This window comes from Neodiprion pinetum, chromosome 6 (assembly GCF_021155775.2).
Source record: "Neodiprion pinetum isolate iyNeoPine1 chromosome 6, iyNeoPine1.2, whole genome shotgun sequence".
NCBI lineage: Eukaryota > Metazoa > Arthropoda > Insecta > Hymenoptera > Diprionidae > Neodiprion > Neodiprion pinetum.
The window spans coordinates 8556039-8576466 of record NC_060237.1 but is presented as its reverse complement, the minus strand read 5'-3'; the positions used below and the strand labels follow the sequence as shown (position 1 = coordinate 8576466).

Sequence of the window (20428 nt, the reverse complement as noted above, 5' to 3'; positions counted from 1 at the left end):
GTCATCGCATGTTTGAACCGGATATAAATTATCTTTGTTCCGGAACATTGATGATTATACGAATTCACACAAATCACTTCAAATGTTATAAATATCGCAAGATAATGAAAAATCAAGACGAAAAAATACGTCGCAAGTCGTAACCTGAAATGAAAAAAGAAAAAAATGATCTAAATTTCAATCGCCCAACAACAATATGCACGCATACTATGTACATGCATACATACCGATATGTAACAGTGTACAGTTATAAGTTGAATATCTCTCCAGTCGCTCGAACAAGACGAAACGGTTATTATCTAAGGTCAACGGTTTATCCCAACATTGCAAGCAAGTTCAGAAGGTTTATACTTTATGCATTTGCGATATAAATGTCTACAAATTTTATATAATACGTGTGCGTATAATGCCGCAACGGGAATTACGAGAGATTGAAATTCAATGTCGTCGTGATAATTTCACACACAAACAGCGCTTACAATGTGTCAACGTCGTATCGTGCACGTTGCGTACGCGTTGCTTTCGGCACAAAATAAATCACATATGTATCGTATATCATTGCGTTTAGCTGCCTTGCGTCGCATGTCGAGACGGCTCTCTCAATGTTGAGATAACGATTCAGATGCAGATACAGATGCAGATGCAGCAGCAGCAGCTGCAGCAGTGACCGCGTTCGCGTCCGATTGCAGCAGTCGTTTTGCAAAAGCCGGTGAGAGAGGTAAAAAAAAAAAAAAAAAAGAGAGAAAGAGACGCGATGATCACACCGTGCGGAATTGAAACTCTTAGTCATCGCGAAATCACGAAATCGCGTATAGTACATAAGCAAGACACTGCAAGGCACGCCGCGATTTGCAAAGTTGCATATGGCTACGCAGCTACGGTTGCGGGTTGGTTACATCAGCTGTCGCAGTGGGCAAATATAGTAGAAAGGAGGAGCGGTATAGTTTAACCGTAGGCAATTTCAATCCCATTACACAAAATTAACCAAAGAATACGGATAATCGGAGATAAATGGAGCAAAAACAGATGTTAAAAAACTGATTGCAGGTTTGTTAATAACATACGAGTCTAGATATATAAATAATTTTTATCGTCCTACAAAAAAGCGCTATAATCCGATAGATCGTTCAATCGAATAAATTAAACGTGTCACGATCACTCGGATTAATATTTGTAATATTTATATACGTAAAAAACGGCATAAAAGAGAATCATAGATCATACGATCAATTTCCTAGTTCGATTCCTTGACCCGGCAAAGTGATCGAGTTGCAATTTTTGCAAGGACCGCGTCACGACTTGCCGGAAGCTATAGACGAGGACTCGGGTTCGGATGGAAAAATTAATTGTGTAGTAGCGAGAAGTTGGTCTACCCGTGAAAGTCCCGCGAGCTTCTTATCGTTATCATTATCATAATCGTACATTTTCACGTCACAGCAGTACAGATCATACAGATATGTGTCTCATCTTGATGATGATTCGTCGATTCTTTCGCGTCCGTCGATGTACGATAATATATATATATATATATATATATATATATATATATATATATATATATATATATATATATGTTAGGGTGTTTCAGAAAAAGACTCACAAAAAGCACAAAAATCATTCATGTGATATTTTTAACCCTTATATTTATGTATTTGTGCTTTTTGTGAATTAAGTATTGAATTAATCAGCAAAAAAAAAAAAAAGTTTACAGGCTCAGGTTAACAGAATTAAAGTAATTTTACGTAAAAAATAATATAAATATGGCATATGGTATTTTTTTGTAGTTTTATTGGAAAGAATTCGAAAGTTTTGATCAGTGTTATTTTTGATCGCTGATATCTTTGAAACGGTTGATCTGAAGAACTTTGATCTTCAGACGTTTTTTTGTAGAGCGTGAAATTTCCTACAAATCTCTTTTTTCAGATTGTTGTTACGATGAACCGTTCTAAAGTAATAAAAATTCAAAAATAAAAAATAAATATGCCCGTGTTATTTAAATGAAAAACAAAGAAATGGATAGAGGCAAACCTTAATATTGATATTAAGAGCTCAGATTGGCGCCAGAATTTTTGTTTTTAGGTATGCTATCAATTTTTGGACACGATGAAAAAAAAAAAATATATATATATATATATATACATACATAAACAAGTGTGTATACATGTATATACGTACATTTATTCGATTGACGTATTCATGCTTTGGACTGGCCAAAACGGCTGTTATCACGGAAAATCGTATAGTTTATCGTTTTGCCAAACGATCGGTATGATAATTATTATCGTTCATTCAACTCTTTGTCAAAGATCGCTATATCACAGTGTTGACTAATTCGATTCAAATCTATATCGTAATCATGCGTAATTGAAAATAAGTAAGCGTAGAAATAATTTCAAATAGTTCGCTCCAAAAAATCCATCCAGTTCGACGATGTTTGAAACTGACAATCCGATCTTTCGGATCAATCCATGCACATTTTTTCATTTCAGTCTAATAATTTTCGATAAAAATTTAATCGAAAGGTAAAATAAAAAGAACAACCAAAAAAGTTTTTACCAATCTGAAATAAAACTCCAATTAGTAATTGTAAATAAGTAAATAGATAAAATTGTTTTTCATTTCATTGCTTGATAATAGTGTTTCAATTAAATCAATGTTTCATACAAATGACTTTATTGGCGTCGTTTAATCAATTATTATTTTTATTATTACTTAGTTTCTCGTCTTCCAGTGCATTATTATACAATATTACATTATACAAAGTAGGTAATCACAACATGTAGTTAAAAACAACATTCGTTGATTCTTGATACACGGAAATGATAATATCTACTTTATAATATTTACGTCGACGAACAGTGAACCGTAAGCACAAGCATATATAAGAGGGTGTTTCAGAAAAAATATAATTTGCGATTTTCCACCATGGCAAGCCTTAAGAAGTATGTTCAGGTTAAAAGAAAGGTTCTGTTAAAAGATGAGCGTTCTACATTATGTATGTGGAAGATCGCCTTTAGTTGATTTTTCTCTTTTATACATTTTTTTAAGATCACGAAGAATCGTGAATAATTTTTTTTTTTTTTTATTACGCTCGTCAATTACGATATCAATTTACGCCACAAAGAAGATTCACGTTTGTAATGTCAGATCTTGACGTTTGAGAAATGTATTATACGACTTTTTCATCATCAATTAAATCTCATAAAATAGTTATAATTCAATATGAACTTTTAATTTGGGAGAATAAGATTCGTGATCTTTGGGTTGAATGTGAATATCAGGAAATATATAATAATCGAAGTGCTGCAGCGTGATTTATCACAAATTAAAATAAAAATATGAATAAAATGTGAACTATCAAATGATCGCGATATTCCACGTAACGTAAAACGCTGGTCTTTTCAAAGAATCTTTTTTTTAAACCCAAGCAAACTTTTTATGGCGTGCCACACAGAGAAATTTTTAGTTCCAGTTACCGCTGAGTCTTCTACTATTTTCATTTTTTACCACAATCGAAAAATATAGTTCTAGGTAGAAAATGAAAATTAGTTTTTGTTACGCGTACCTCGTTTTTCGTAATTCCAACAATATTCAAACAGTTATTTCAACGATACCCGCTATACGAAATTTTTCTAATTGCTATAACAAACGAAATTTTTTTCATTGCTCGGCGGAGAATCGTCAATTATTTATTTCCGAAACACTCTGATATATGAAAATACATACGCATACGACGATGTTCGCGTACGTACAACACGTACGTAGGTATGATCCGATAAGAATCCGGTCGTCGTATCGTAAACTTCCTGTAGGTCGCATATAAGGAAGGAAACACGCTTCTGAATAGCACGTCGAGTTATGCACGGAGAGACGTAATTGAGCGTAAGTATAAGCAACGAGTTTCCTTGCGCAATCGTTGTTGAAGTTAGGCGCGATAGAACCGACGACACGTCGAATTACTTCGCATGCATGCATTACCGTGCGTCTGACGTATGTGGGTGTCGAGTTGTTGCGTGTATAAATTGTCCGCGTGCGATAATAAAACACGCGTGTGCGGTTCGCACTTTCTCCCGCGCTTCGAGAAGCCGATTTCCATAGTTCCCTGCATGCGGCTGCACAATTGCGAGGGTGGCAGCGGCGTTTTTCTCGGTCCAATGATCGCCCGATTTTCACTTTGCATACTCGACGTGTTTATCGGCAAGTGACGCAACTTATTGCCACACGTATAATGCGATATTAATTTTTCCCAGCATTTATACGCGTACTTTGCTACGTGTAGGTGTTTTGTTTATCGTGTCCTGATTTCGGGAAAAATAGAAAGAAAACGGCAAAGAGAGCGAGCGAGAGGAAACTGAGAATTTGGAAGATAAAAAATCAGACAATTTCAACAAATAATTTAAATTTACGACGATGATAAACCGTCAGCTGTATTTATACGTGCAAATTTAGTATATTCAATTGTTGCCTGATGCAAAACGTTGTTATACAGTAATAACTCATCCTAAGGATCGTTACTGCGGAATGATGCAGAAGACGAAAAAAGAATAAACGCGTAAAATAATCACAGCGCTCTTGATACCGCGAGTTGCGTTAATAAAGATTTTTAGATAGAGTTACGCATAAATTAAATTAATTGGAATCCTCATTGGAATCCACTTGTAATAAACAGCGATGGGAATTTTTTTTCAGTAAGACTCGCCTTGTTCATCATCTGTAAATGATATTACGGACTTGTGATATAAATAAAACAGGTGGAATTATATATGAATACAATATGTAAACGGTAAATTAATGATTCATGCCTGATTACTTGAAAATACTAACAATACGAAACTCAGAGGATCAATTCTACGAACTTTCTACTTGCTAAACATATCTCAACTAATGTTTTTCCAGATTTTCGTTTCTCTCTCACAAAAAAGAAATGCGGAAAAGAGTGAACGAAACAAAACGGGAAAGAATTTAATACGCCGACGGTAAATTACCTAAAAACAGTTAAAAACAGTCAACTATGGTACGCAGACAAAAAATTTTGGTAAATTTCCGACAAGGACCGCTTCGGTTATCATCTTTTTTTTTTACAGACCATCACGAAGTAAAGAAACTCGCAACGCAAACAAAAAAAAAAAAATAAATAAATAAATAAAACATAAAATAATCTCCTACTAATGTTACGATCATTAAATCTTACATCACCTTCAAGTTAGGCAACAAAAAAAAAAATCAACAATTTTCATCAACCGGCGAATAGCGATGATTTCGTAAATATGATAATAGGTTTTATGGAAATAAAGAAGAAGGAAAAACCCTTTTGTTTCTAAACTCAACACTCATTGAACGGCGATCGAATTGAGTTTGCGATGAATCGAAAATTGAATCCCTTAACACGTGTCGTCGTTGTTGAAACGTGCGGGGTGAAAAGTTTTAATGACAATAAAAAAAAATAAACCCACTGCGCACACAAGCGTTATAATACGCGCGATTCACCTACTTTTTTACCATTATTATTATTATTAATAATAACCTATACTTCATAAATTATTATTTCAGCTTTGTCTAGTCAAGATGCCAGATATTAAAATATTTACGATGCTAGTTCCGATCATAGTTGCTTGTATCAAGAAACCAAAATGTTTCACGTAATATTGTGTTTCAGAAAAAATGAAAAATAAACAATCAAACAATAACACTGTAGTACATATAATTATACAAAGAATTAATTAGGCTAATCTAATTTTAGTTTATCGTTTCACCGATGATTCGTTACATTTCCTTTATTTTCGTATGTGACACGATTCGCGTACGAAAAAAAAATTCCAAATCGCGATTGCCTGTCGATAAATGATAAAAAAAATAAAAAATAAAAAAAAAAAAAAAAAATCGTCTTATGAATCTGGAATCTTAGACGAGTTTATTTTACTTGTAAAAAACGATAATTACGAGAGCAGCAAACGAGAAACAACGCTGTTCAAAGTTTTCTTTTTCTTTCTTTCTTCACAGACACATCTGTATTACGATGTACACAATGTCAAGTTATATAAATAAATATACAGACAGAGCTGCCATTTTAAATAATTATAAATCCACCGAGTTTAAGCACAGTCGTCAAATTTATTCGCAATCGACTAAAATGACCGAAAAAATACGTCAGAAAAAAAATAACGAAATCCGAACAAATAAACGCAACACATGTACACGAATAACAACAAAATATTTTCATAACTTATTTAACGTCTGTATAAACAGTAATGTAACATTTTTTTTTTATAATTCAACATCATCGGTAGCACTCGATAAATTGATTGTCATATTTTTATTTTCACGAAGAATTATTATTTATATGTATAATCAAAGCCACTTCTGATTTACGAATTTATGTATATTTTGCGGTAACAAGTTTTCTTTCTTTCAAATTTTACCGACAATAATTTGATCTTTCCGATATTTAAATGGACGGTGGAAGGAATTAAGTTAACATTGCAAAAACAAACACCAAGAGTAACAATTCAACTGCGCGAATAACGTTCGCGTTAAAATTATCCCGTCGAATCATTGTCATAGATTTATTTATACACCTATCATCGTGTGACAACATGTATACACACACAAACACACACACAGGTATTACACATGTCTGTATATTTTAGCAACAAAACCAACAACTTGTACGCGTTCGTATATACGCGTCATTCGGAAATAAGAGAGGCTATAATAATAGGTACGACGCAAAGAAGAGAAGAGTTCGATAACACCGTAAGGCTGAATTCCACGTGCAACCCTGAAAGTTCGTTCGAACATTTGATTAGAGGTCAGAACAACGGTCGAATGGTTCATGGCCCAATCAAAGAATAAAACAACACACACACGCGATTCCGAGATCTTTTTCGGATAAAGGATTTAGATCCCATCCGATAACGATTCGACTTTATTCGCCTGTCGCGACGAGGAACAACAAAGTAAAATTGACGACTAAATGGACACGGAAGCAAGTCTACGTATACATGCACATATAATGTGAATATTGAGATGAAATGGCGGTAATCAAAAATTGAACGCGCAATTTTTATTGCTATTACAATTTCAAGACTCGATGCAGCGTGGTTCACTTAAACGGGTTTCTCACCATTAGAGGGTCCAAAGAATTCGGAGCAAGTAGTATTTTTTTATTCATCTTTTTGTCAATTCCTCTGAGAAACTTTCCAGGTTGAACACAAAAACTTGTCGACAATTTATATTCAGAGACAAATATCTCACAATCAGTATTTTCCGTTTCTCATAAAATATCCTATCTATGTATCTATAAATATAACTATCAACAACTATCAACTATCTCTCTCTCTCTCTCTCGTCATTGCACGCGCGCAGAAAAAAACGACGTGTATAAATAATAATAATAAAAAAAAAAGAAGTCACAAAAACCGAGAGCAATAGTAAAAAAGATACAGTGGAATAGTATACAGACGGAAATGGGAAAATAAATGGAAAAAAATAACGAAATCCGGAGAGGCGCCGAGAATTTGGATATATTTATTTTCATTCCGCTTTCGTTCTCTTCTCCTCCGTTTCATTCCTTCCGATTGCGTTGCGCACATCGCCGCCTCGATCCGAATAATATATATCCAGAATCTCGAGATTCGATAAGAGTTTCTCGAGAATATCAACGGAATGAGGTAAACTTGGCGAGTAATTTTTTTTTCAACAAGATGATTATATTCAAACCAGCGTCAAATTATTGTATAATTTACGTTATGGAGGGGGGGGATTGAAATCGAACATTTATCGTTAATCATTAAAATATTAACGTTCCTAACTTCAGTCTCATGACTAAAATTCGTCCGTCTCTCCCCTTCTCTCGATTTTCCACCCACTCTACTTCCGCCCCTTTCGTCGCCGCCGCGTCATTTCCCGCGATTCGATGTTTATACACATTCCCAATATCAATTCTCGTCTGTTGTCACGAATCGCAAACAGTGTGAGTTAGTTACAGATTATATGGAATACAGAAACTCGCAGCAAAGCTTGCACGATCGGTAAAGATTACTTCTTCTCGATATGAATTATTCCGCAAAGGAGAACAAAGAAATTATTTCAAAATTCAAAAAACGACAACAAACACCATTATTATTACACTTGATGTATGACGCTGAAAGTAGCAATTAATAGTGAGAAAGGTTCCAGGATACGACCTAACGATGAAACTTGGCAGGATTATGCGGAATATGTTTCGGAAAGTGAGCGTATAAATAAATTCACTGCCTTGATGGGGGGAAATAAATAAAAATTACGTATGAAAATAAGAGATTGAAAGAAAATCCAAACTGTTATTTATTTTTGTTTATTTTTTATTTTTTTAAATCGTATCTTTACGTTCATTTTTCTTCTTTTCTCACTAAACACACACACACACATACACGCACCTAGTAACGCTATTATTTTGAGCTAGAATTTTGTAACTGAGCGTGAAAGCCTGACGGTGTCCAAAAATACAAACAGTTGTGTACATTCCGTACCAAGTCCCAGCGGTGTTTAGTATACGTGTATATACTGTATATATAGAGGACAACAAAACATGTACGTGACATAAGTCGGAAGGATGGGTCGACGACACGAGTCAATAGTCATTACGTACGTACAACAACCTTTTTACTACGTTACGACGCCGAGGCTGATGATGATGACGATGACGATGACGATGACGATGCGTACCTTATAATACCTCCGGCAGTTTTTTTTTTTTTTCTAATTTTTATATTCTAATCTTTTTCCTATTCTATTACCGAGAAATTGGAGAAGTTGAAGCAGAATTTCTTTCAAGGAGAAAAATCATTCTTTTCAGAATAAAACACACTTGACAAATTCAAGTGGAAGAAATATTCATCAACGATTTCAATGTTCGTATGTAAAGGAGAAAAAAAAAAAAACAACTCACTTTATTGACGAATAGATTCCAACATACAGTGGATACACTATTTTTTGCCTGTTACCCGAACCTCTCGACCGATGGAAAAAAAATTGTTGTAGTACGCGTGTCGGAAGACAATAATTTGAAATGTTAAATCTAGGAGACTCATTGTTGAAAAGGGTTATAAACATATTATCAAACTCTTCGATCCGACGACGATTAAACGAGAATTCAATAAAGAATAAAACTGATTGCGAGTGTAAGCTGAGACATTGGACTAGATCAAACAACATTATTCCTTTTCAATAGATTGTATAATTTCTGCAAGGCGATATTCGACAATCGTTTTCTTACTTTCTTTCTCTATCGTTATTAAACATATATTAAAGAAAATAAAAAAAAAAAAACAAGATCCCGGGAATTGGCGTTTATCGTTATTCGCTCATTAATGCGTACAATGACACGAGAAATGTATGTATAGAAAAAAGTATTCAATTTAACCGCCCGAAATTCGATGATATTGAAGTTGGTAACGTTATCGTAACGATTCGTGCCGAGAAAAAAACCGTTATTTCGCCATTTTGGAACTGTTTGAAATTCGGTAAAGCGTAATAAAACGAAACATGCTCATATTTAGCAAACCATGTTCCTTCAAAATTATTGTAAAAGCAAGAAAATAGTAATTTTTTCCCCAATCTTTAGTTACGACAACGTAACCAATTTCAACCTCTTAATATTCCAACAATAAAAAAAAAACATTTTTCTAGCAAAGCGTCGCTAATTTACGAATTATCGTCAACAGACTAAATTGGAATCAGAGTCAAGTTATCGAAAAATCGTCACATCGTCCAGTTTACAGAGTTTCAAACAACTCAAAATTCAACGATAACCTTTTCGCATATTCTAAACAACTTTTCCTGTCAGCTGAATAGTTTGCACAAAAAAAAAAAAAAAGAAGAAAAAGATTTTCCGCCAATCACATCGATATTCGGAAGAAAAAATGCATCGTTTAAATCGAACCGACAAATTCCAACATCGCTTCAAACGACAAAAACAAAGAGTATAAAATTTCGATTCGGTCCAATGTTGACGTTTCTTTCGACGTCACTGTGAAAAAACGGGGAAAGAGGTTTCAACTAATCGCCTCGCGTCTCTCGAACTTGGTCACCAAAGTTTTTCAAAGTTTTTCTTCTCACACGCAAGCGAGCAATAATACACATATGTATTTACATATTTAATATAACATCCATCTTACATATAAGAGAATCATCTCCGTCCTATGCCGGCTTGTTGTCATTGAGAAGAGACGAACAGAGAGAAAACACACGTGTTACACTGATCGATTTAGTACTCACCGTATATACGAGGATAATCCGTAGCCAGAGAACAAAGGGACAACAGAATCGCACAAAACCCAGTGGATATTTCGTAGAGACGATACAGAGCTGCAAGCCAGCCGTTTATAGCCAAATTTATATATATATTCGTAATGTAATATTGTAGGACACTTTTGAAAGACGACGCAGTTTATTTTGTCTCCTTTTTAAAATTCAATAATATTAATATTAGTATATTATTGTTATTATTATTATTATATTTGGAATTTTATTCTCTCCTCGAGCCACTCGGAGGGGGAACCAACAAACTGTTTACACACTGGATTTTAAATAACTCACGGAAAAACACACACTGGTGAAAGAATTTAACAACAAGAACAACAACAAACAACAACAACAATAATAATAATGATGATGATGATGATGATGATGATGATGATAATAACAACAACTCCTTCTCACAAAATTTCTAATATCCCTCCTCTTTGATTCGTAGTAGTAGCGGTAGTTTTTTTTTTTTTTTTTCGTATTCGTTTTTTCTTTAAAAATTATTTATCTTTATTTCGTCGTGAATAATTAAGCTTCCGGTCGTTATTAAGAGAAACAAAAAATCTTTTCTCCAATTTTTCGTCGGTTTCGCGCACCTTTTTTTCTTTTTTGTTTTTTTTTTTTTTTTGTATTATCTTAGGCACACAACAACAACAACAACAATATTTAACTTTCCTCGTCACAGGTTAGGAAAGAAAGAAAGAAAGAACGAATTTCGTTCAACGTTCTCACTCGGAGTCCGAAATAAAAATCGATTACACAGAATGAACGAACAACGAGAGTCTCTCGCACACAAACTCAGGTTTAATCCTCCCGGCCGGCGATTTTGTCAACGAAAGTGGCAGAACGAACGATGGCTTCGCGACGTTTCTTCAAACTGCGTTTTCTCGTATAACGTTCTCTCCTCCTCATCCACCTTCTCCGTTTATTAGCCGGAACGATAAATGATGCCGTAACAGCCAACGAACGTAACCTTCTCTCCTCGGTCGATGTTCGTTATTAAACGATGCACAAATAAGTACAAACGCACCGTAATTTTTTTCCCGGCAGCCGTGACGGGAAGAAGGCCGCGGGGATCTCGTCGAGTTTTGGTGAAAGAAAGAAAATAATAGAAACAAACGAGGAAGAAAAACAAAAAAAACGCACGGAAGAGGTTAATTAAAACAAATAATAAGAATTGGATGTATGTATAAAATGAAAAAGAAACAACAAGCGTAGAAGACGACGAAGGAATGACGAAGCGTGGCGCGGTTGGCCGAGGTTAAAACTGGACAAACGACGATCGACACACCGCACACAGGATACTCCGGAAAAAAAAAAAAAAAGAACGACGTAAAACGGTCCGTCAGTTGTCGATGACGATGGCGGGATATTCAGTCACTTTCACGTGGTGTAAAATTAATATCTTTTTCTTTAAACATCCAGTTTATCGCTCCGAAAATAAATCCCCGAAACGTAACGGGGGGAGGGGGGTTTATATTATCGTCGGACACTTCGAAATTCTCTGTGTGTATCTGTGTGTTAAGGGGGGGGGGGGAGGGGGAACAAAAAAATATTCCCCGTCGAGAGCTGTAACGACGACAGTCTTTATTTATTTATTTATTTATCTTTCTTCGTTCTGTCGGTTTTTTTTTTTTTGTTTTCAAAGAGCCGAGGAGGAGCGCGCGGAGGAAACTAGTCGAATGCTTATTCTACCGCTGCTGCTTCTGCTTCTGCTGCTGCTGCTGCTGCTTCTACTTCTACTTATGCTCATGTCTATCCTCTCGTGTGTATATCTATCGTCCCGTACCGTGGATAACGTGCGAACGATACCGCGGTCTGTTGGTAACTGAGTAAGCCTCGGACGAAACACGTTTAGCGCCGCCGGCCCGGCCTGAGGAGAGGGGGAATGCCGCGCCGGCGACAAATGGTGGGGGAACGGCAAAGGGCGAAGCGGCGAGAAGGAGGGAGAGAGGGGGGGGGGGGAACCAACGAGCCGAACCGCTTTGCCCCGCGCATTTCCCCTACTCCCCCCTCCCTGCCGCTAAGCGTGGCGTCGCCTCCTCCTCCCCCCCCCCCCCCCCCAACCAGCCGACGCGAGACTCGGGACGTCTACGCGCTCCCTGCATCTTTGTTCTCTCCCCGACTCGATCTCTCTCTCTCTCTCTCTCTCTCTTTCTCTCACGTTTCACTCTTTCTCTCGCCCTCTCCGTCTGTACGCCTGTCTGCTAACCTTCTACACTCTTCCTGCAGGCGTTTGTCTCTCGACTATATCCTCGAGGACGCTTATTATACACACGCTCCTCGAGCCGCTACTACTCCTGGCACCTTCTCCTGCCCCGATCGTCCTGGGCCTGTTTCCGTTGCTGATAGACGATGTTGCCGTCGGTGATGCTTTCGCCCCCCCCCCCCCCCCCCCTCGCCGCTACTTCGTCCGAAGAACGGAAGGAAAAAAATAAATAAATAAAAATAAATACACCTGAAATTGCGTATTTTCGATACTACGATTCTTTTTTATAACCGTTTTGGAGGGGGAATTTTTGATAGTCTTGCGATACATTCGGTATTTCTAACAGATTTTTGGGAGCTTAAACCGCCATATTGAATTTATGGTTTAAGTAGGAAAATATCATAGCATAGACAGCAAATTCTTGTAAACAGAGTTGTGGAGATTCTACAAATCTAGTTATTACCATTTTTGGTCTAATTTTCGAAATGGGCGAATTTGTTCACGACAAGAAAATCCTTCTTAAATTCAAGATGGCGGCCGAAGCTGATGCAGAATCTGCTCGAGATTCTGGATTTAAAATACCCATGACCCCCCCCCCTGACATTCCGCAACAAATACAAAAAAAAAGAAACAGTATAACAAGTATCAATTTCGGAGCAGCTGATGTCACAACGACTTTTTAATGAGAATTCGCAATTTCCAATTACGTATTGATCTGTCTGTATTATAATTGAGAGTTGCCACTTGTCAATGCAGGAAACCTGGGAAATCGCGAAGAGACAGGTATTTTTATTCCGCCTGGAAGAATCGTGGAAAGTCGAGGGAACTTTGCGTGCAATTTATAGAAAAACTAAAGCTTTTATATCGAAATACTTGCATTCCAACCTGCGCAGTATATAATTCCTGATTTAGTTTTGAGTGGAAGATGAAAAATTTACGTTTGAAGACGAAGTAAAGAGACTTGAATAAATTTGTTTTATTCGTTATTCGCTTTTTATAATAGTTATATAATAGTAATACTTAAAGGTACCCTCTGTGAATTTTTTCAGATTCTTTAATATACTCGTTTCGGGAATGGTTTTTTTTTTAACCCTTATATCATGAAAGTTCGAAGTCGGGTAAAAAACTTTAACACAGAAAAGTTTTATTCTTACATGAATTATTCAATGCGATATATGTTATATTTTGGATGGCGTCAGAACGGCAATTCAGTGAAGAAAAAAAAATGGAAATTACTTTTTTTTCCTCCGATGAGACACTTTTAATTTCGCTGTGAATTTTACAGGGCTTTTGATAGTGTATTAGGAACGTATGAAAAAATTTTCATCGTGAAAGTCGAATTCTTTTCGAGTTGAAAAAATATTTTATTGAGAAAGGTGAATTAAGGTACATCTGAGTTCCTCTTTTCCATGAACTATTACAGGTATATATATTTGGAAAATTAGAATTGTGTTAAAATTAGCCAAAATTAGTGGCAACTCTGAATTACTTTATGTTTACTCATACGCAGAGTTCTTTTTTCTTTTTTCCGTTATTTCATAATTTAAAAAAAAAAAAAAAAAATACATCATCCAAAATTCAAATAAACCATCGTTTTTATTTTATCATGGATTTTGGTGATTACTCATCCGAAAATGTATTGCAAACGACTCGGCTGTTCTTCTAAAATTTGATTAGTGACGTTTCCATGTGTACAACCCTGAATAAATATTTTGATGAATCTATGTTTTCGTTTCAATTTCACCAACATGACCAAAGATACGAATTTAAAGTATGGGCGAAAACGAGTTTGTAAAACTGAAATATAAATTAGCTAAAAATTAGAATTTCGCTTGAAATATTTTATAATTTGACGATGAGTTGAAATATATTCATAGGAAAAGTTGCTCACAAGACATGCTCTCTCTCTCTCTCTCTCTCTCGAAGGTTGATTCTGTATAAACAAAACAGCTTATATACTTTTACCGAGGTTTGTAAACAAGGAATATTACGTATCTCTTCACTGCATTACAGAACAAACCCTGCCGTTTGACTCTGAATCACGCGGCAGGAATACGGTAGTTGGTATAAGTTGGAATAAATTGCGGCTAGAAAAATTGCAAAATTACAATATTCACGTATGATAAAGTTGCATTCGACGAATATTTATCGGTTATAGAAAATTCCGTACTTCGTCATCCACAGGTTAGCTTCCCTCACTCGAGTTTCGCACTCACGTTGTTATAACGTACGCGTAGTAAGATTCTTCAGAGTTTGTTTGTTTGTTTGTTTACTCATTCATTTATTTATTCTTCCGTTAGTCATTGGTCATCATTTACAAAGGCACGAGTACACGAGTAGAGGTTACAAGCATGTTGACACTGCCGTATTTAGACTTGGCCCAACTAATCGTGCGAGTTTCTTAAATTCGTTTCTCATTTTCTAATCCCGCACCCGCATAAGAGCGTTTCTTCGATGGGTAAAATTGTAATATACGGACACAAGCGTGACACATTTATTTGATTTATCACCCCGCAAGTGACAGTTTCGAAAATTACCGATGAACTGACTCAAGATAAATAATTGAGGAATAACGACCGACCCCAACGAACCGGGTCAATTTATTATTTACGATCAAGTTTTATCGCAATCGTACAGATATTTAAGGCGTGGACAGCTTGATGGAATTCCACAAATTACGTTACACGAACCGAAAATAAAACATCAACATAACATTACTTAAAGATATTGCGTAATCATCCATAAATTTTTTCCCTATTTTTAATTCTAAAAAATTTTACGCACCGTGAAGTGCTCCGATCCATTCTACATGAACATTAGTTTTTCATTTAAATATTACCCTTAAATTGTATATTTAAACACTTGTTTCAAAGTGTAATATCATTTTAGAGCCTTGTTGGATAAAGTATTTATGAAAAATCGATCAGACCCTTTCACGTTGTACAACATTTTGTAGAATATATATATTGTACATACATATACAATTACATTTACGCTTATAGCTGTGGCGACGTTATTGTAATATCGCTGCTATTCCACCCGGGGGTTCAATTTCGAAATAGGAATTAACCCCCCGCTGTTCGCGAGGTACTTTGATGTCGGGGTGAGGCTGCAGGCTGACTTTTTAACCTACATACCCGCAGCTACGCCTTCGTTACATCTAGGTAGACGTATCTACGTGTAAAACTTAACTTAAACTTGCGAGTTTCCCTTCCTTTTTGGTTACAAGTTGTAATCAGCTCATATTCGGCAGAATTCCGAAACAATGTTATCCGCACTTCACTGACCTTCGATTTCAGATAAGCATACATGTAAACATACATGACACTTTGTCGGGTAACCTAGGTTTGAAGTTGGTCAAAACTTTCCAGGACATAATATTTACCATCGTCGCGAGCCCCTTGTTCTTGCAATTTATTTATGTAAAAACATTAACTGAATCCCTTGTCTCAAATCGGTGCAATCGTAAATCGGAATGAAAGATTTTATGTCTAAATTTGACAAATGTTATCGGAAATAGTGTGATTAATCCTAGAACGGCAACGGGATAGTGAAAAAACATCCCACAGGAATTTAAATTTCCCGCCGCAAGCGAACAGCTTACCTTATTCGAATCGAGACACATCAATTTTTGTTTCCCCATTTTTTTCTGAACTCGCGCAAAAATTTTTTGATCCACGTTCTTTTCTTTATTAAAAAACGAGGAAAATCAGACCCTGTAGAAATTTGGGGTTATTTTTCATCCCCCCGGTTGCTGGAATGAGTAGAAATACAAAAAAAAAATTACGTTGTCGTTTTAGGGTTAATCGTGGATTTTTCACTAGAAGACGCGGAGACTTTAGTGAACTAGAAAGCTACGTGAAAATTTCCAAAAGTGCCTCTGTTTTCACATTTTTATTACTCTGTTCCGTTCGGGGTTTCTAGTGTTACGTTTTTACAGATTTTCATGACCGAAGGTCTCGAGACCCTTGAAGCCCTCGAGCTTGCCGGAGAGTTTGCGCGGCGTTAAAACAGTTTCTCCATTAATAGTAGCTACTGGAGGGGCTACCGCAACTTGGGGTAAGAACTACCGGCGAACAGGGGAGGCATTGGTGAGAGAGAAAAGATCAAACGTCTACAGGGTGTTCCATTTTGAATTCACGAGAAGCGGTAAAAACGACACCTCCGAAACGCACCCCGGATCTTAAAAATACAATCAATCATCTCGCGTATGGTTTTGAAAAGTTTGCGAATTTGAAAAGAGACGCCAAAAGCCGACGTCACTTTTACCTATCTCTTCGTCGCGATAATTTCGTTGTCTATACTGTATATATATATATATATATATATATATATATATATATATATATATATATATATATATATATATATATATATATATATGAGCGAAATTGACATTTTATGTAATTCCCACAATCCTCTATTCGAAATTAATTTGTACAGCCGAGGGATGCTTGCAGAGCTGATCAAACAAGTCCATTCGATATTGATGACAATGGTACGAGTATCGCCTTTTTGGATTTTTCCGAATCGTAATTAACTCTCTCAAAACTTCGAAATTCCAAAAAATTGGCTATTTGGATCGTTGAATCGTGAACGCGACACCGAGTATGCGACGAAAGAGGGAATTCAGTTGCTGCATTTCAGTCGGGGAAAACTCGACTGCAGTGGCTCGGCTGAATTAAAACTGGAATAGGTACCTACGCCGAGAAAACTCCAGGTTTTTTTTCCCTCTCTCTCTCTCTCTCTCTCTCTCTCTCTCTCTCTCTCTCTCTCTCTCTCTCTCTCTCTCTCTCTCGACGCTCCCGCGTTACTTCAGAGTACAACGAGTAGCTATATACATAGCTATGCCGCAGTACTTAATACTGATTGTGAATACTCGTGCTCGGTGCGTCTGATCCTGCTGGGTATAAACTGTGGGGTGTATTACACAGAGTTGTATAACTTTTTGAGCTGGGTGAAACGTAACGCGCAAGCTCAGACTTTCAAAGCGTAATTTACGTGACTCAGACTGAAAAAAATTTCATTCCATGTAGTTACTAGAAAGTTTTAGTAGAATTAATATCGTTGTAATAATGGTCTAAATATACCGTTCGACTTGTTTTACTATAAATACCTGTTTACAGTATAATTGTTATACTAGCCAATATTATCGTTTTCATTTACACCTGTTAAGGGGTAACACCACTGTAGGATTTTGAAAAAACGGTTTTTTTTCTTTTTTTTTTTTATAAACAATACCTTAAGGCTATAACAACAATATCCAGTTGATCCTCTGGTAAAAATATTTTTTTAAATGTTCAATTCTCGATTTGACGCAGTGTCTCGATGCGCTAAAAATTTAAACACATTTGTCTGGAAACCACTTTTTTCAAACTGGGAGGAGAGATTACTTGAACACAGTTGCAGTGATCGATTTGAAATATTAACAGCAGCTTCGCAATTCCATCCTCTGTAAAAGTACGTAGCTATTTTTTTCTGTTTAATGTAAACTTTTTTTTTCGTAAGAAACTTATTGATTATTTTTTGGTCAAAAATCCATTCATTTCTTCAGAGGACTATTTCTACGAAATTTGATGAAAAAAGCAATGTATTTTACAATTTTTTGCACGTTCTTCCCGTGAGGGAGTTTTATAAAACGGCGATTTTAAAGATTGGCTCTGTCACCGCCACTTTGCATCAGAATGATAATAAAAAATATTGTTTTCGTACTTCAATATGTGTTGAATAAACTCACTGAAAAGAAATCCTATTCCGTTTTCCGTACTCCGAAAATAAACCTTCAAAGTTAGGCCTTTCTTCGGCTGCTTCGAGGTAGACTTATTTCTTAAACATAACACATTTTCATTTTGTACCCAGAACTATGTTTTTCGCTTATGTTAAGATAGAAATGAAAACAGCCGAGGACCGTCTAGAAACCGGAACTCGGAATTTGTCTTGGTGTAAAATAACAGTTTGGGATAGCGTGAGTTTGTTTAATGTTTTAACCGGTTTACGATATCCTTAATTAGGGTGTCCTGGATTTAGTTATTTATTTATTTTTTCTTTTGACACCAATGTAAACGTTGATTTTTCACGTACGAAGAATATCCTAAACAAAGATGAATTTTGTAGTTCTAATCGGCAAGGTGTCTCGCGCTTTCATTTTCCACTAAAACAACGTTTGAAATATATATTTTTTTCTGCCCTTCGGTTTGACACAACTGTCAAAGTACGAAGTGAGACGTTTTATGAGTATTAAAATTGCTCGGTGTTCGTAACCGATTGAATATTTGAGTGGTTATGGAAATCAATTACGTGTTTCGTTTGTCAAATAATATTTATGATATTGATGAAGAATGTCTACAGAGAGAAAATTTTAGCTTTCTTTTCAACGTTCTATAACTTCTATACACGATTTTAAGCATTTCAATTCTTCCATTTGAATTTAATCGGCGTCTAAATCGAAGAGACGTTGTGAATTAATTTATGCCATTATCTGTGCAAATAACGAGTTCTGACGACAACGTGCTTTTGTAACGTGTCAATCAGCTCGATGCAATTCTATTTTGACGCACTGAAAGCTGAAACACGAATGAAACGAAGCTCTGTAAAATTCCCAAAACTTCACTGTACAACAGCGTACAATTGTACATTATACATATATGAGGATTTCCATGTGAATGCAACCAACGACGTCCAGCTGTCACCATTTTCGATTTTGTTCAAAAAATTTTCTGCAATTGTCCCAATTCTGAAATAGTACCCTGAATTTTTTCAGATTTTTCATTCAGCTGCTCGATTATTTATAAATATTTAAAGTGATTTTAAAACTCTTTAAAAATTCTCAAAATATGTTTTTTTGTTTTCCAAGCCTTCCAAAATCGAGCATGATGGGCCCAATTTTTTTTCCATCTTCTTCCGGCGCATTTAATTATTTTGATCAACTGAAGCATCGTTTAAACGGTCTGAAAATTCCCCAAACTTCTATTTTTCACTTGGAACATTTCTAGACCGGTTTCATTATGAAATTGATAAAATGTTTTGGGTGTGCCAAAAAAATAGAGAAAAATCACTCCGTAATGAATCCACTCCAAAAATGTTATCACTAAAAAATAAAACTTTTGATAATATTTCGGGAATTTTCCGACCGTTCAAAAATATTTTAACTGACCAAACAACTGTTCGGAATAGAAAATACTGTTTCTGAGAATTGTTTGAATATCTTAAAAAAGGTTCTCTTCAAAATAGCTAAGCAATTAAATAAAAATTGTGAAGAAATTCAAGGTAATGTTTCAGAGTTGATACAATTGCAGAAATTTTTTTAAACAAAGTTAAAAATGGCGAGGGTCGGACGTTCGTTGGTTTCTCATGGAATTTCCCGTACGTATGTATGTAATTACACGCACAACCACCATATGTGACACAAAGCATCTCGTACGCCGCGACCATAACGCGCAGGTATGATTTAGAAGAGGTGCGGAGAACAGGTACTGTTGCTTTTTTTCCAAAGGTTACTTTTCCCTCCTTCCGTTTTTGTTCCTTCTTTTTCGATCGCTACGCGCGTATCGGCTTTTGTGAGATCGAGATGCGGTTACTAACCGAGCAAAGGAATAAGGGATCCGAGGCAGGTTGCTGCCAGACACACATCGGCCTGCCTCCGAGTCTCGAACCTTTCGAGCTCATCTTTCCCTGATGGTTTCTCAACAGCTGGTTCTTGTCCCTTAACTTCAGCCTCCCTAACAGCTGAAATTATTTTCTCGAAGCCTCGAACTTCGAGCCTGACGTTGTGTCACGAAAATCTCAAGGTTCCGAAAGTATCGATAAGGAATTGAAACGTTTTTATTCTTCTCTCCAAACTCTAGGCAATCGATCGTTGCTTTTATTTGAATCGTCAAAATCGTCGCCAACTTTTTGCAGAATTTCAAAAACTTGCACCGTGGAAGAGGAGGA

At 36.1% G+C, this 20428-nt stretch overlaps 1 protein-coding gene across 3 annotated transcripts in view; it reads right to left on the bottom strand.

The window, feature by feature from the left end:
* brat (brain tumor) overlaps window positions 1–20428 on the bottom strand; it is a 160032-nt gene that overhangs the window by 50156 nt on the left and 89448 nt on the right. Inside the window, exon 1 of one of the 3 annotated variants that reach the window (XM_046630544.2) lies at window positions 10258–12095. The exons of the other annotated variants lie outside the window; for them this stretch is intronic. The gene's annotated coding sequence lies outside the window, so the exon portion shown is untranslated. Of the gene's footprint in view, window positions 1–10257; window positions 12096–20428 lie in introns of those variants that run through there. 3 annotated transcript variants of the gene reach the window in all.